This window comes from Pinus tabuliformis, chromosome 4_2 (assembly GCF_031772625.1).
Source record: "Pinus tabuliformis cultivar Carrire ecotype Pingquan chromosome 4_2, CPIR1, whole genome shotgun sequence".
In the NCBI taxonomy this organism is placed as follows: domain Eukaryota; kingdom Viridiplantae; phylum Streptophyta; class Pinopsida; order Pinales; family Pinaceae; genus Pinus; species Pinus tabuliformis.
Window position 1 is genome coordinate 604,957,402 of NC_142304.1, and position 18,687 is coordinate 604,976,088.

General features: G+C 35.3%; 1 pseudogene; it reads left to right on the top strand.

The window, feature by feature from the left end:
• The first annotated feature begins 1,779 nt into the window (after positions 1-1,779).
• Positions 1,780-14,229, top strand: LOC149170736 (ABC transporter B family member 11-like; annotated as a pseudogene).
• The last annotated feature ends 4,458 nt before the right edge of the window (positions 14,230-18,687 follow it).

Genomic DNA, 18,687 nt, shown 5'->3' on the forward strand with positions numbered 1-18,687 from the left:
CAAGGAAGGTATTATTGATTTGAATTATAGATGTTAGATTAATTGCATGCAATGTTAGTATAATTGTGCATTACTTTATTGAGATATAAAGTTCACAATTAAAAAGGCTCCACAAAGACAACGATATAATTATAAAGTATGCAATTAAAAAGGCTCCACATAGACAACAAAACAATGGAGGGGATTAAGAAATATTTCCCCAACAACTTATTAAAACTGTGTGTGTATATGATCAAATTATCAATTGGTGGAATCCTTAACAAATTATATGCCATGATAATATTTATCAAGCTTATAATTGCTTTTTTAATTTGGTAGAGAACATTTGTAATTGCAGTTACAAGAGGCAACACCAATTTGGGTGGTTTGGTAATAGTGAAAATTCAAGGTCAGTGGATGGACAAACCTCTTACTATTTTGGTAATAGGAGTAAAACACTGCCAGGGAAAATACCAAATTTGTATTAAATACTAAGTTTGCATTTTCCTTCTGTATACATTACATTAGATATATCATAATGGTGATCATATTAACTTTGAATTTCTATTTTCAGTGTTTCAATAAGTACAAGATTATCAAAGAGTTCTGAATACATTACATTAGATATACCATACTAAGTCTGGTTAAATGATGTACACTCATATACTAAGTCTCCTACTTTGGAATTGGTTAAATGATGTACACTTATATACTAAGTCTCCCACTTTGGAATTGGTTAAATGATGTACACTCATATACTAAGTCTCCTACTTTGGAATTGGTTAAATGATGATTCATTGTTATATTATATAAGTCTCCTACTTTGCCATTGGTTAAATGAATCAGGTAATGAATCAGGTTAAATGATGATTCTAAGTCTCTTACTTTGGAATTGGTTAAATGATGATTCATTGTTATATTATATAAGTCTCCTACTTTGCCGATCATTCCAACTTTAAATTTCTATTTTCAGTGGTGCAATAATTGGGCTGTAATGGTGGCTTTGTTCTCCTAAGCTTCTGTCCGAAATAATTTTTTTGGTTGCAAACAGTCTATCCTCTTTTTCACTCAAATATTACAACTTGCAACTTGCCTCCTGTTATGTCTTCGTGTTGGGGATTCTTTATTGGAATTGGGCTTCTTATTCAAGCAAATATTACAACTTTCTTATTGGAATCCTATGTTTATTGCAACATCTTCCTTACCTAGTTTGCCTCCTTCAAGTGGAACTTAGGTTTAAAGTTCCGGAGGCATTCCTCATCAAACATCGGTGACCTATGACAACAACTCTCCTATGCTGCACTTTCATACACTACACACACATGGATACAGATCACATCCTTTCTGGCTCCGATGTCAATATATCAATATGTTAATCGGAACAGTGAGTATGGCTGCAGCCACAAGTAAATGCCCAATAACAAAATGAAATGCAAATCGATACTTAAATTCCCACAGCATCAACATGTCTTCTATATTCTTGATATAAGTCACAATGGTATAACTGATCATTAACTATGTAACTAGTGAAAATTGTAATTGAAGTGCAAATTAACAGTGTAATTATATTACTCTAATGGAAGATTGTACAATAACCTTTATCATATGTTTATAGTTCTATTTTGCATTTTCCGCATAAGAATGTATAATAACCTTTCTCATATTTTTATATTGTCCGTTGTTTGTTCATGTCCACAAGGTTTTGTTCCGTCCATCAAAGGATGGAAACTTACCCTAGTAATGCTATGTACGAGGTTTTGTTCCGTCCATCAAAGGATGGAAACTTACCCTAGTAATGCTATGTACGATTTCTATACGATTTCCCTTCTTGCACTGGCGGGCAGTGCTATGGCTATGATAATATCAAAGATGTCAAGCTGAGGCCAGCAAGCATATGTAGAAGCGGGCAATGTTGTGGAGCAGACAATTGGTTCATTTAGCACGGTAAGTATGTGATCAACAACACAAACCATGCCTTTTCATGTCATAAAACCAGGTTTCCTTATATCTGAAATTGAGGGTTACCGTGTCTTCATATCTGCACCAGTTCTATTGTATATAATCTATTCAGATTAATAACGCATTTTAGTTACATTTCAGGTTGCTGCTTTTATTGGGGAGAAGAATGTTGTGACTGACTATGAAAATTCCCTTGCGATTGCTTACAAGGCTACTGCTCATCAATGGTTGGCAGCTAGTTTGGGCGTTGGGTCTTTACATTTTATTTTGTTCTCCACCTTTGCATTGGCTATTTGGTATGGATAACGGTTAATTATTCATGAAGGATATTCTCGCGCCGAGTGTGATTAATGTCATCATTGCAGTTATGACTGGAGGCATAGATGTTCCGCTGGATTTCAGGTCTCTGGGACAGGCGTCACCATAGTTAAATGCCATTGGGGTTGGATAAGCTGCAGCTTACAAAATGTTTGAAACAATAGATAGAAAGCCAGAGATTGATCTATATGATACAAATGGATTGGTACTTGAGGATATTCAGGGTGATATTGAGCTTAAAGATGTACACTTAGATTATCCAGCGCGGCCTGACGTTCACATATTTTCAGGGTTCTCACTGGAAATAGCCAGAGGTACCATTGCAGCTATAGAGGTACCACTACAGCTATAGTTGGAGAGAGTGGAAATGGGAAGTCCACAGTTATAAGTCTTATAGATAGATGTTATGACCCACAAGCTGGTGAAGTGCTTATAGATAGTGTCAATATCAAACAATTTCAACTTAAATGGATAAGGCAAAAAATTGGACTTGTAAGCCAGGAACCTGCTCTCTTTGCAACCACTATTAAGGAGAATATTGCATATGGTAAAGATGAGGAAACAGAGGAAATACAGGCTGCTGCAGAGCCTGCTAATGCGGAAAAATTTATTAGCAACATGCCTCAAGTTTGTGGAAATAGATCTTCATTATTGGTGATTGGTATGTTCCTCCTTGTGGAAATGTGTTTCTTTTGCACAACATTTTGGGTATGCTGACAGTCATGGTTGCTCTTTTCAGGGATTTGATACCCAATTCGGAGAGCATGGTACCCAATTATCTGGAGCTCAAAAGCAAAGGATTGCGATTGCGTGGCCTATTTTAAAAGATCTCCGAATTCTCCTCGTCAACGAAGCTATCAGTCCCTTGGATGCAGAGTGGGAAAGAGTGGTTCAAGAAGCTCTCGATAGAATTATGATAAATAGAACATTTCTTGTTGAAGATCGTCTGGCTACTGAAAAAAATGCTAATATGATCGCTGTCATCCAACGTGGCTGTATTGTTGAAAATGGTAATTTTTTGCAATGCTTCAGTTTTTAATATTTATTAACAAACAATATGATCGCTGTCATCCACGTGGCTGTATTGTTGGAAATGGTAATTTTTTGCAATGCTTCAGTTTTTAATCTTTATTAACGAACAACACATATATTGACAATCTGACATTCTATTCTTAAAATAAGATAATTACTCAGTCATCTTAAAATAAGATAATTACTCAGTCATGAGAAGTTAGTTAAAAATAAGATAATTACTCAGTCATGAGAAGTTAGTTAAAAATAGAGAGTAAGTTAACTGAGTGATCGCATGATTTAATATTTGAATATTAAGTCAACTCAAGTTAAGTGAAACTATTTTGATTGTATGATTGTATGTAATTGTATGTGAAGATATTTTAGGCTGTTAGTTAGTCGAAAATGATTAAATATATTTCACCAAATTTATTGTAATCATCATATTTTATGTGATCAATAAAAAAGCAACCACTCATATTTTATGCGTGAATTATTTGTAATTTGTCTCATATGCCTTTCGAACAAACTGGTATAAGAGCAAAGTTTGACACAAAAAAAATTCCGCAGCTAAGAGCCGCAGTGTGTGATTTATAAGAAAATCGAAAGTTTCTCTGTGGCCGAGCCCGTTTAGTCCGCAGACAGCGTAGAAAACTCGTGTTTTGAAAAAGCAGCCGCAGCTGCTATAAACAACCATCGCCCACGCTATCGAAGAAGTGAATAGCAGCCTGCAGGTTTTTTTGGCTCCGCCGAGAAGGTTAGAACGCTAACGCGTGTCGTAATCACCGCGGACAGTGTTATCACACTCTGTAACTACCTTTCACGGGGCGTTAGCAAAGTCAAAGTTACAAAAGGTTTCGATTTTATTTTTAAAGATTTCACATAAACGTGAGGGTGGAATATGTGAAGTGAGGTTTTTTTGTGGAAAGAGTTTATTAAAGTTTTTATTAAAAGGTGTATGGTGAATGGTATGGTTTTTAAAAGGTTTTATGAAGTAGTGATTTTTCAGGGAGTGATTATAAAGAGTATTTTTTTATATAAAAGATTTTTTATATTAAAAAATAATAAAAAGCTTTTTAAAGATAAATTTTTTTAGAGAAAGATGACTTTTTCAAATTTTCACCCAGTTCTCATTATTTATATTAAAAGATTATGATGTGTGGGCTATTAAGGTGGTGACCGAGTTGCAGACACATGATGTTTGGGATTATGTCAAATTTTGGTTTTCAGAATCTAAGAACGAAGAAGAAGAACAAGCTCTCAGTAATACAGAGAGGGAACAATGGAAGAAAGACAAGAAGAAAAATACACATGCATTGCAGCTTATTCAGCAGGGAGTGGACCTAGCAGTGTTCCAGAAGATTATGACCACGTCTTCAGCAAAAGTAGCATGAGATACTTTGGTGACAAACTATAAAGATATAGCCAAAGTCAATATTGTTAAGTTGCAGAATACTAGGAGAGATTTTGAAAGTCTGGAGATGAAAGAGACAGAAGACATCGATTCTTTCATGAATCGGGTCATAACTGTCGTAAATCTGTGAAAGATTTATAGTGAAGACATAAACGATCAAAGAGTGGTTGAAAAGGTCCTCTGATCCTTGTCTACCAAATTTGATGTTGTGGTAGCAGCCATAGAAGAAGCCAAGGATTTGGCATCATTGACAGTTGATGAGTTGATGGGATCACTTCTATCACATGAGGCAAGGATAGACAAAAATAAGGATTCCACTTTAGAGACCGCTTTCAAAAGTCAGGTTTCTATTTCAAGAGACAGAGGTCGAGGCAGAAGTAGAATGAGAGGCAGAGGACGAAGCGGAAGATATGGTGGTCAGAGAGATGACCGAGAAGAGCATGAACATGCAAGTGGAAGCAACTACAAAAGCTTCAACAATAATCAAAGAGTTGACAAATCAAAGGTGAGATGTTATTACTGCAATAAATTTGGTCATTATGCTCGTGATTGCAGGAAGAAAATAGTTGATCAAAGGAACCAGAAAGCTAATGTTACTACAAAGAGTACTAACACCATATTCCTAGCTTGCCATACCATGCATGAACCTTCTGCTAGTGTGTGGCTGTTAGACAGTGGTTGTAGTAATCACATGACATGCAACAAGGATTTAGTTGCAAATTTTGATCAATTTGTGAAAACAAAGGTAAAGTTGGGGACTGACAAGACTGTGGAAGTAGATGGCAAAGGAGTGGTCAACATTTTGACCAAACAGGGGGAGCTGAAGACAATCTTAGAGGTATATTGTGTTCCTAGTCTCAAACATAATTTGTTAAGTGTTGGTCAATTGACACAGAAAGGATACAGAGTTATCTTTCAAGGTCAAGAAGTTGTTATATATGACAAGCCCCCATGCAAGCCGCTGATAGCAAAGGTGCAGATGACAAGGAACATACTCTTTCCTCTAATTTTTAATTGCAGTGGTCAAGTGAGTTCTTTTACAGTTGCTTCACTTTTTTGGTATAAGATTGTTGCAGTAGAAACAGATGGTCAGAGGATTACCTCCCATCAAAGAGCCTACTAGTACTTGTGAGTGTTGCATTTTGGGAAAGCAACACCGTGAAAGTTTTCCAAAGGGAGTTGCATACAGAGCAAAATAACCTCTTGAGCTAGTGCATACAAACTTGTGTGGAGCTATGAGGACACAGTCGATTGGTGGAAGTTGCCACTTCCTCACTTTCATTAATGACAACAACAGAAAGACTTGGGTTTACTTTTTGAAGCAGAAGTCTAAAACTTTTGCAAAGTTCAAAGAATTCAAAGCCTTAACAGAGAACCAAAGTGATCGACAGATCAAGGTATTGAGGTCAGATCGTGGTGGAGAATATGACTCAAATGCATTCCATAATTACTGCAAACAACATGGGATCAGAAGACAATTTACAACCAAGTACAGACCGCAACAGAATGGTGTGGTAGAGAGAAAGAACAGGACAATTATGAACATGGTAAGAAGCATGTTGAAAGGCAGAAACTTGTCTAATGAGTACTGGGAAGAAGTAGTTGCATGTGCTATTTATTTGATCAATAGATCTCCTACAAAGAGTGTGATGAACAAAGTACCAGAACAAGCATGGTCAGGTATGTATTGCAACATATCTCATCTCAGAGTATTTGGATGTGTAGCTTATGCACATGTGCCTATGGAGAGAAGAGGAAAATTGGATGATAAAAGTGAAAAATGCATATTCATTGGTTATAGTGAGCAACCAAAAGCTTACAAATTGTATAACCCTGTCACAAAAAAGACCGTAATTAGCAGAGATGTTGTGTTCAAGGAACAAGAGTCATGGAATGGAACTGTAGACAAAACAGTTGGTGCACAAGTGCCACTGATTGAAGAAGATGATGTAGCAGAAAAGGAGTAGCAAGAATCACAAGTGAAGACACCAAACAGAGACACACCAACAAGGACTCGAATATTTTCAAAGCAGCATGAGTCCTCAAGCAAATCAACAGATCAAGATTCTCCCAGCAATCAATTAGGTGATGAATCAAGCAATGGTAAGAGAAAGATGAGAAGTTTGAAAGATATTTATGATGATTTGGACGTTAGTTCAAATTTTGCATTGTTGTCATTCCAGTCTTCTTCGTTTGAAGAAGCAATCAAAGATGAAAATTGGGTGCAAGCCATGGATGAAGAAATTGAAGCTATTGAAAAGAATGACACATGAGATTTGGTTGATTTACCAAACGAAAAAAATCTCATTGGTGTGAAGTGGGTGTACAAGACAAAGTTGAATGAAAAAGGTGAAATTGACATATTTAAAGCAAGACTTGTAGCAAAAGGATTCTCACAGCAACCGGGGATAGACTTTGGAGAAACGTTTGCTCCTATAGCCAGATTGGATATTGTAAGAGCAATTCTAGCTACAACAGCTCCAAAAAAGTGGAAAGTATATCAGATGGATGTGAAATCAGCCTTCTTGAATGGAATTCTAGAAGAAGAAATTTATGTGCAGCAACCTCCAGGATATGAATTTGAAAGTAATGAAAACAAGGTTTACAGGTTGAAGAAAGCGCTCTATGGACTGAAGCAAGCACCTAAAACTTGGTATACCAGAATCGACAACTACATGATTAAGAATGGATTTTGCAAAAGAAACATTGAGCCTACCTTGTACACAAAGGTAAATGAGCATGGACAGATTTTGATTGTTTGCTTATATGTTGATGACATGATTTTTACAGGTGATTTTGACATAGATGAATTTAAAGCAGCCATGATGAAAGAATTTGAGATGACAGATCTTGGTCTCATGAAATATTTTCTTGGCATAGAAGTTGAGCAATCTGAAAAAGGAATTTATTTGTCAAAATAAATATTCCAAAGATTTGTTGAAAAGATTCAGGATGGAAAATTGCAAACTTGTCCCTACACCAGTTGCAACAGGTACAAAGTTAAGCAAGGATGATGAAGGATCAGATGTCAATCCAACTTTATTCAAAATATTGGTTGGCAGCCTCATGTATCTCACAGCTACAAGACCAGATATCATGCAAGGAGTGAGTTTGATTTCCAGATTTATGGAGACTCCAAAAGGCACACATTGGAGTGCAGGAAAGAAAATTTTGAGATACATAGCGGGGACTAGAGATTTTGGCATAATGTATGCAAGCACAGAAAAGAAGGATTTGTTTGGATACACAGATAGTGATTTTGCAGGCAATTTGGATGTTAGGAAGAGCACTTCTGGTTTTGTGATTTCATGGGCATCTAAGAAGCAACCCATTGTAACAATTTCATCAGCAGAAGCAGAATATGTAGCAGCAACATCAGAAACATGTCAAGCGGTGTGGTTAAGAAGAGTACTTCATGGACTCAAGTAGAAACAACAAGGATCAACAACAATATATTGTGACAACACCTCATCGATTGCACTATCCAAGAATAGTGTGTTTCATCAGAAGAGCAAGCATATTGATACTAGATATCACTTTATTAGAGAACTTGTGAGCAATGGAAAATTTCACTTGAAGCCTTGTAAATATAGTGATCAATTCGCTAATATATTTACTAAGTCATTAGCACAAGATGTGTTTGAGTTTCATAGAAGAAACTTGGGTGTTGTAAGCCTAACTTAGACAGAGACTAGCAGGCATGTTTGAGTTTTCATGAGTCATGTTTTAGTTTAGCAGTCATAATTAAGGGGGAGTGTTAAAATAAGATAATTACTTCTGCATGAGGAGTTAGCTAAAAATAGAGAGTCAGTTAACTGAGTGATTGCATGATTGAGTGTTTGAGTGTTGAGTCAAGTCAAGTTAAGTGATAAATGACTTTGAGTGTGTGATTGCATGTAGTTGCATGTCAAGATATTTTAGGCAGTTAGCTAGTCGAAAAAAGTTTAAATACCCTTCACCGGGTTCATTGTAATCATCACGTTTTGTGTGATCAATAGAAAAGAAACAATTCTTCTCCATCCCATTATTTACAAATATTGCTCAAACAACAAAAATTATATGATATTTTGCAACAGGCTTCGTGAGGCCACTCTTCTTCGTTACTCATTACTCATGCAAAGCTATTAATGGATATGAGAAATGTTAATTTCAGGTTCACACTCCCACCTCATCATGAACCCATCTGGGCCATTCTCCCGGCTTATATGGCTCCAGGAAACACATCTCTTAGACGATATATAAGCAGTGGATCATTGGGAATTAGTGGTAGTTGTAACTCTATTTCTTTTTATTTTCGTTGCCAGGTGGAGTTGGTCTCCAAGAAAATGTTCAAGTGGGAAAAATCAAGCCAAAGAAGGGCTTCATGAATTGGCTTTCGTCCAAAAATCAGGGAGATGTCGAGGATGGTCAGTTAAAACATGGAAAAAAAGATGTTTCATGCCTAGGATCTCTCAACAAGGCAGAGACTCTAGTGTTCATACTGGGATCCATTGCAGTAGTTGTTCATGGAGTTACATTTCCTATTTTTAGTCTCTTGCTTCCAATTGTTATTTTCAGTTTTTAAGAACTTCCATGTAAGCCCAGAAAAGATGGCAGATTATGGGCACTTTTGGAAGCAACATGCCTCCTCATGGGACTAACACAGATCTACTATTTTTCTGTTGCTGGTGGTAGGCTTGTGCGACCTATACGATCATCGACATTTTACAAGATTGTTTTGTATTCTCCTTGGGTAGACATTAGATATATCATATTGGTGATTATCCAAACTCCAAATTTGTGCAATATGTGCAAGATTATCAATAGATGCTGCAACAGTGCGTTGTATAGTGGGAGCTGGTTTGTCACTTGTTCAGAATATTTCAACAATCACAGCTGGTATTGTTATAGCTTTTTTAGCAAAGTAGAAGTTGGCACTTTTGATATTAACTCTCCTACATCTGCTAGGTCTTTAAGGTTGAGTTCCAGTGAAGTTCCTGTAGGGTTTTTCTGCTGATGCAAAGGTTAGGAATGTCATTGGCTTTGAAAAGAGTGTACAGACTACATATTGCTAGACATGGTTTATAAATCTTATTAGAATATGTATGTATAATTGGACAAGTTTTTCAATTGTGATTCATGGTTTAATACAAATCAGACTCTCAACTGTATTCTATAGGAGGATTCTCCCTTTCCTAAAGAGATTTAACCATTTTTGGACATTAATACTATAGAAAGGGATCATATTCCAGGTGATGTATGAGGAAGCTAGACATGTTGCAAATGATGTTGTTGGAAGCATTCGAACCATTTCCTCCCTTTATGCCTCTACAATGAGCCAATGCAATGACAAATGCTCTGCTCCCTTGACGGGGATGGAATTATGTTGTTCTTTCATGGCAAGAAGGACCGAGTTTTCTGCCTTGTCTCTGAGACCAATTTACATATCAATGGGAATTTCATTAGCAAGAGTAAGAAGGAGGGTCTAAAGCGCACTTTCACTTGGGTGCAGTCGTGTAGTCCATCGGTATGCTATTCGATTCCCACAAGCTTTACCTCGGCGCCAACAAGGTTTCCGAGTGGGACGATGCCCGCAATGAGCTCTCTCTCTTCCTGGATGACCAACCGATTGTCCTCCTGTCGACCCGAGGCGCCGAGTGGGAGTTGGTTGGACACAACTTCCCTGAATATTAACGGGCATGGGAAATAATTTAATTCAGTTCAAGAATGTATATATTTTAATACTCTATAATATATTTTAATCTATATGCTGCAGTTAGTGATTGGATGTAATTTAATTCAGCAATGCATACACTGTTGTGTTCCCCGTTAATGGCGGTGCTGATCCAACGCTCCCATGTGTTTCGTGGATCTGTTAACTCTAGCGATGTGTTTTTTTACTAACACCTGCGGGTTTTGATGTAACGACAATCGTGTCTCCAACAAGTGGTATCAGAGGTTGAGGGGGGAGATTGTTGTGCTCCCCGTTAATGGCGGTGTTGATCCAACGCTCCCATGTGTTTTGTGGATCCGTTAACTCTAGCAATGTGTCTGTTTACTAACACCTGCGGGTTTTGGTGTAACAGCAATCGAGACTCCAACATATACAGTAGTTGGATGGAATTTGAATTGTCCAAACTATCAATGTTATAAACATTTAGCCTTAAAACATCTTAAAAATCTGAGAACTGGTAATGGAGTAGGTTAATCCAGAGATGTGGTAATGGAGTTGGGTAGTCCGGTTGGATATATTGAGATGTGCCCTAAAGCCTGCAGAGTTAGATGCAATCTTTATATGAAGCTCTATGATACTGAAGGCTGCAGATCTCAGTGCAATCCCGACCCTTTAAGAGGATTCTTAAATATCTATCATTCATAATTTTTTGGTTAGTATATCTCTTTGCATGACATATTTTGAATTAAATATCCATCATTCATACTTTTTTGGTTCGTGTATCTCCGTACATGACATATTATTTTTGTGATTCCAAATATATGCAATATGTGTAATATATTATTGTCGTTCTTTTATTTGAAAATGATTTTTGTATGTGTAATATATTATTATTGTTTTTTTATTTGAAAATCATTGTTGTTTGTAAATATCCGTGTAAATCATGTGTGTATTTTTTGAGGATTATATGTCAAGTATTTTGTAAAAGTTTTTTTTTTAATTTTTAAATTTAAGTATTTTTTGTTATTGTTTAGGTATAATTTGAAAGGAAGTTAAATTAGGGTAGAAATTATCTTAATTCAGGATTTATTAGGTTGAATGCAAACTTTTTTTAGAGTGAAAAGATATCTGATCTCTCTGTAGTTCCTGAGTTAGGATGGATCTAGGTTGGTTAATAACAAAGCAAGTTTACATGCTTTCTTCATTAAAATTTAATAACACAAGTATACTCCATTTATAGAAATATGAAAGATGTATAATTTTAGAAAACAATATGCATGTAGTTATTTAGTTTATTTTATTTTTTGCGCTCTCTCTTAATGGTAGATAGAGAATCTTTTGAATACATAAAATAAATTATGTAGTATGTTGTTTTTAAAAATATGATGCATTTTAATAAACTTATGAATAGATTATGGAAGTTTCCTACTTTTATAAATCATAAATCATTTTTTTTCTAAAATCTCTATTAATTTTGATAAAATTCCTTTTTTTTCTTAATAGATCACTATGAATTAATTAACATATGGAATATAAAAAAGAAATATAAATGATTTTTTTTTAATCATTATGAATTAATTAACACATGGAATATAAAAAAGAAATATAAATGAATTGTCCACTATGAATTAATTAACATGTGGAATAGAAAAAAAATATAAATAAACTTTCATTTACATTAAAAAAAATGGGATTGATTCATCAGATTTTGTCTTAACTATATTTATATTAACATTGATTCATCAAATATTGTTTCAACTATATTTATTGCAAATATCAAGATCTTCACCAAAGTATGAACATCTTATTGTGTTACAAGATTTCTCTTTTTATTAAGTAAAAAAAATTCTCTTTTATTAAGTAAAAAAAAATTAATTGTATGTAGCTAAAGCACTAAGAGATCTCACCGTGTTACAAAGATTTGACCTTTTATTAAGTAAAAAAGGAATTTCACATATTAATGTTTTTTTGACAAGGAGACACTCATTGGGTTTAGGTAATGAAGATAAAGTAAAACATTGATAAGGGATATTTCATTTTGGGCTTTTGCAATGGGACCCTACAATTTTGCAATATGACTTAACAACTTTCATTTATATATATATAAAAATGAGACAAACTGAAGTTATAACATTAAAAATATATTCAATTTGGGCAATAATATCTAATGAGTGGCATTCCATATAAACTAAATACCTCAACAAGAAGAACTTTATTAAGTCACATTCACAAATCCATGAGAGCATAGCTAAATTTGAATGCTACATACTCTTCACTATCTTAATTTATGTTGATAAAAAAATTAAATATTCCATTCAAAAACTCCAAAAAAATTATTAAATTTATCTATGTGTCAATTTATAAAAAGTTATTAGTTATATTCCAAATCACTATAGGCAAATCTTAGCTCTAGTGGTTTGGTGAACTCTCCAAAAACCATTTATGAAATAGTGGTATCTCGTTGTAATAGTGACATCTGATATTTCAAAGATATGAATTCTCCTAAAATTCTCATTCCAATTAAAAAAATAAATCCAAATCTCTATAATAAAATACATAAAATTGAGATATTTGGAGATGAATTATGTTGGCACTTTAATTTTAATTTAGTTTAATTTAATTTGAACCTTAAGCCTTTGAACTAGAAAAACTAAATCATAAATAGACCAACCATCTTAAAACATAGGCTACAACAAACAAATCTAACAAATTTAGAAAACCCAGGCACTAGGATTGTTGCTATCCACTACTAGTTCCCAAATTAAGGTTTGAAATTGATTAACCATGTGTATGTGTTGGTTGTACCAGGATTGTTTCCATCCACTACCAATTACCAAATTGAAATTTGAAATTGTTAATAAATTAATTGTAATAAGATTATTTTCATCCACTATTCATTACTTAATTGAGGTTTCAAATTAATTAACAATAAATTAACTTCTTAACCTACTCCAGTAGCACAATTTCTTTGAGATTTAAAATTAATTAACAATGAATTGGCTGGTTCAAGTACTCCACTAGCTTTTTAACCATAGTGTTCGTTATAAATTCGGAAAGCTCACTTAACATTGGATATTTAAGTTCGGAAATCTGATAATTACACATTCAACATTGGATCACAATGGCCACACTGTCCAGAAATAAAATGAATTTACTATTACCTATAACTACTCCACTAGATTTTTAACCATTAGTGTTCGTTATAAATTCGGAAAGCTCACTTAACCTTGGATATTTAAGTTAAGTTCGGAAATCTGATATTTACACATTCAACGTTGGATCACAATTGCCACACTGTCCAGAAATAAAATGAATTTACCATTACCCGTAACTAATACCGGATTGGCGATTTCGCATCAAAGATCCTTTTAAATTCCCAATTACGAATTCGCCATCTACTCTGCCTCAAACAAAGATTCCCTTTCTATTTGTCTTGTTCAACAAATTTCAACAAATACACGCATACAGAATAATCATAATCGTTTCGAAATGTCTCAAACCTTCGAATTGTCTCAAAACTTCGCGTCCTTCCGCACTGGTATCCTTTGCTTGGTTCTTACGTCACTGTGGATCTAACGGCACGTGGCAACAGCACAGCCCTTCAACTTGGCGTGGATCGATTACACGTGGCAACACCGCAGCTGCAGATCTCAGCCAAGCATCTTGTGACACGTGGCAGCACAACAACCACAGATCTGGGCGGAGGACTTGTCAGCACTTGGCAGCACCAGAGCCGCAGATCTGGGCCGAGGACCTGCCAACACTTGGCAGCACCAGAGCCACAGATCTGGGCCGAGGACCTGCCAACACTTGGCAGCACCAGAGCCGCAGATCTGAGCCATTGACAAAGCGACACGTGGCCTCACGACAACCGCAGATCTGGACTGTTGACTAGGTGACACTTGCCAGCACCAGAGCCGCAGATCTGTATCGTTGAATAGACGACACTTGGCAGTGCCAGAGGCGGAGATCTTGACCGTTGACAAGGCGACACTTGGCAGCACCAGAGCCGCAGATCTCAGTCATTGACAAAGCGACACGTGGCCTCACGACAACTGCAGATCTGGGCTGTTAACTAGTTGACACTTGGCAGTACCAGAGGCGCAGATCTGGGCCGTTGAATAGTCACTTGGCAGCACCAGAGGCGGAGATCTGGGCCGTTGACACGGCGACACTTGGCAGCACCAGAGCTGCAGATCTGGGCCTTTAACAATCCGACACTTGGCAACACCAGAGCCGCAGATCTGAGCCATTGACAAAGCGACACGTGGCAACAGCACAACCGCAGATCTGGGCTGTTGACTAGGCGACACTTAGCAGCACCAGAGGAGGAGATCTGGGCTGTTGACTAGGCGACACTTAGCAGCACCAGAGGCGGAGATCTGGGCCGTTGAATAGTCGACACTTGGCAGCACCAGAGCCGCAGATCTGAGCCATTGACAAACTGACACGTGTCAACAACACAACCGCAGATCTGGGCTGTTGACTAGTCGACACTTGGCAGCACCAGAGCCACAGATCTGGGCCGTTGAATACTCGACACTTGCAGCACCAGAGAGATCTGGGCCGTTGACAAGGCGACACCTGGCAGCACTACACCAGCAAGATCTGTGCCGTTGAATCTGGGAACACTTGGCAACACGCCAACCGCAGATCTTTGGTGCTCTCATTTTTTGAAGAATGTTGTGAGGGGCCATTCCTATTTCGGCCACAGTTTTTTAATTAATGCCCCTGACATGGAGGCGCGATAGGAAAACTGTGGCGGAAATAGGAATCGCCGTTGTCAGGTTTATAAATGGTGTTAGTAATATTGCTGCGATCCACGTGGGACATTGATTTATTTTCTACTGTTAAGATCTCCCCGTTCCGTGAACGGCAAGTCGGACTGGAAGCGGAGCCATAACTCGATTCGCTCTCTTGGTTGTTGGATTTGGTTGCAGAGTGTCGAGAGACCGTTATAAAAATACTTTATTTTTTCGATGGCGAGATTGATCTAATGAATATTAGATTTTTACGATGGCGACAGGGGGGAGTTTGCTGTCGTCGGCAGCTTTACCGAATCAGAGAGTTGATAAAACTCTCAACAAACTTATGAGAGTTCCTTAGGGGTCCGTGGTTTCCCGGATCCTTAATGAATGAATATGGTTTTGCATCAGTTGGACGAGTTCGCGATTTCCTTTCATCGAATTGAAGCCTGCAATATTTGCGTAACTCGTTCTCTTAAAACTTTGGAATTCACTCTCTCTATTACGAAGTGAAGCGGCTCTAAAGTATCAGCGGCGGAGATACACGTATCTTCAATATTCTGAATTTTATGTTATTACAAAATTATGGGAACTTGGTAGCGATTTTAAATTCATATTAATATAGAATCATGAAAGATGTATAAATCCTAGCCACTTTTCCAATTGTAATTTCGTTTTTACTTATTTTTTTTTTCAAAATCATGGAAATTTTAATAAGATTTTGATAAAATTTAGGCATTGATTTTTTTGTAAATTTAAATTACAGTTGTTAAATTTCAAAATTTTGGATGTCTTAGAATTTTTTGATAGTGCTGAATCTATTTTTACCATAAAAAAACATGATTCAAATATTGATGATACAATTTTTTTTTTTATTTTTTTTACAAAATTCCAACCACTTTTGACCAAATATGTAACATATAAATATTATAATTTAATAGTTTAAAACAGTGTTCTAATGTTCATAGATATTGTAATTTGATAATTTAAAAATTTGATAATTTAAAATAGCATGTTAAGGTTCATGTATTGTTATGGAGTCAAAGCATTTTTAAGCAATTTGTTAGAGTCTCGGGTACAAATTATTATTGAAATTTGTTACATTCTCGGGTACAAATTATTATTTTCAATATAGCCTAAAAGCAACTAATTTTGACCTTAATTCTCTAGTGATCTTTAAAGAGTAGCATCGAGTGATTTTTTTTAATTATTTGAAAAAAAATTATGAAATTATAGTTAAATAATTAATAATTTAATATTTGTGAAAAAAAATTATGAAATTATAGTTAAATAATTAATAATTTAATATTTGTAAAGGATAGTATCTCATTTATTATGAAGGGATAGGTAAATAACAATTCTAATTTGACGGATGAATGTTTTAGACTAATTAAATAATTAGTTAGCTTTTTAGATTTTAAGATTTTGTTAAGATTGAGTATTAATTCAATATACTACAAATAATTAGCATTTTAATTTGGAAAATAAATGTATCAGGTTAATTGAGATTTTATGATTGAATGAAGTTAGATTAATTGATATTTTAAGATTCCGTTAATAATAAGATCTTTAACTTAGTATAACTTGGGTTTTACAAGTAGATTAAGAAAGGAAATTCAATCAATTAAAATTTACTACTAGACATATCTTTTAGTACAATATAAATTTCAATAACAAAAAAAGGAATGGAGAGAATGCAGGGTTTACAAGTAGGTTAGGAAAAGAAATTCAATCAATTAAGATTTAGTACTCGACAGAGCTTTTACTACACTATAAATTTCAATGCAAGTAACACAAAAAGAAGAATGGAAAGAATTCACTTTGAATTTGTCACTTTAAACAGTGAAATTCAAACTAAAGTGAAGAATTGCAATAGTGCTTCAAAAGAAATGAACATTTTGATATTAAGGTTAGATATTTAACACTAGCCTCAAGAGGTGGAGTGTGATACTCTAATGAGTCAAGCCTAAGGAAGGTGAAAGGAGCGACGAGACACATCCAGGATAGTCGAGAAAGATCTCTCAAGGAGATGTCTTCTCACAATACCACCTAAAAGTGGCTCTACCTTCGAACTTAGAACACAATTCCACCTTTGATCCACTAACACAACCAGGGTTCCAGGGGAGCGCCTTCGCTCCCCCCCCCTACCGACCCCACTCGAATCTACTTCTAAAGCGTGACAAGAGCATACTCCCTAAAAAACAAACCGTTCCCTAGTTTTTTTCACAAATTCTTTTTTTTCAAACACGTTTCAAACATAATTTTTTTCGAAGAAACAAGAATTTTTGAGTGAGGCAGCCTATTGATCAAGCCTATGGCCCTAGTATGGTAATGTTAAATTCTTAAAGTAAAAGTGACATTCTTCTTTATCTTTCATTTTCATCGTGTTATTTAAATTTTTAACATTACACTGACATGACTCATTATGTTTGATAGCGGTTCCCACCTCATTGGATTTCATATGGAGAAAGTAAAATTTTAGATCTCACTCAAAATCCAACAGACTTATCAATTTTTCAGGTTTGGGGGGATTGCAATGTTTCCATTACATTTTTTCATGTACTAGGGTATGGAACTTGTATTTAATCAAGAACACCAATCCCTCTATATACTTTGATGTTAGTGACATTGGTTGTCAAACTCCTCTATCATGACCCTACTAAAAATGTACCCGTCATTCAAACAAAATATTGACCTGACATGCTATGTTTTTCTAGCTTATGTTAATGCTTAGAGGGTGATATTAATAACAAACATCCTAAGATAGGCAATGATTTTGATGATATCTAGGTATTTGTTGTAGCATGATTTTTTTGGATGCTAGAGACCATCTACACCCTGTTTGTTGATGCATTTTCGATTAGAGATGGATTGCACTCGATGATATTTGGTTATGTGAACCCTTACATGCTATATAAATGAAAACTTGTAACTTTTGGATTTGTGGTTGATGAAGATTGTAACTACTAGATGATTGATGTTATATGGTTTAATCCATGTTTTTATGTTTTTTATAACTAATTAATTATTCTACATGGTTTTTTTGACATATATGCATCAATATATATAAAAATCATTATATGAAATTTGCTCCCAAACCAAGGAGTTTTGAAAAGTATCAGCGGAGGAGATTCATGTATCTTCAATATTACCAATTTATGTTATTAAAATTATGGGAACTTGGTATCGATTTTAAATTCATGTTAAAATAGAATTATGAAGGATCGTACAAATCCTAGCCACTTTCCCATTGTAATTTAATAGTTAAAAATAGTATGTTAAGCTATATATATTGTAATTTGATAGCTAAAAATATTATGTTAAGGTTCATGTATTGTTATTCACTATAAAAGACATCTTCAAGAGGAAGCATTTTTAAGCGATTTGTTAGATTCCCACGTACGATCCATTATTTTCAATAATGCCCTCAAGAAACTAATTTTAATCTAAATTTAATTCACAAAGGGTAGCATCTAGTTCAATTATTTGTGAAGATGCAAAGGGTTGCATATGGGGATCTAGTTTATTATGAATTTTTTGATAAACAACTAACAATCTAATATTTCCAAAGGATAGTCTGCATGGGTTAGCTCAAGTGGCAATGGCTG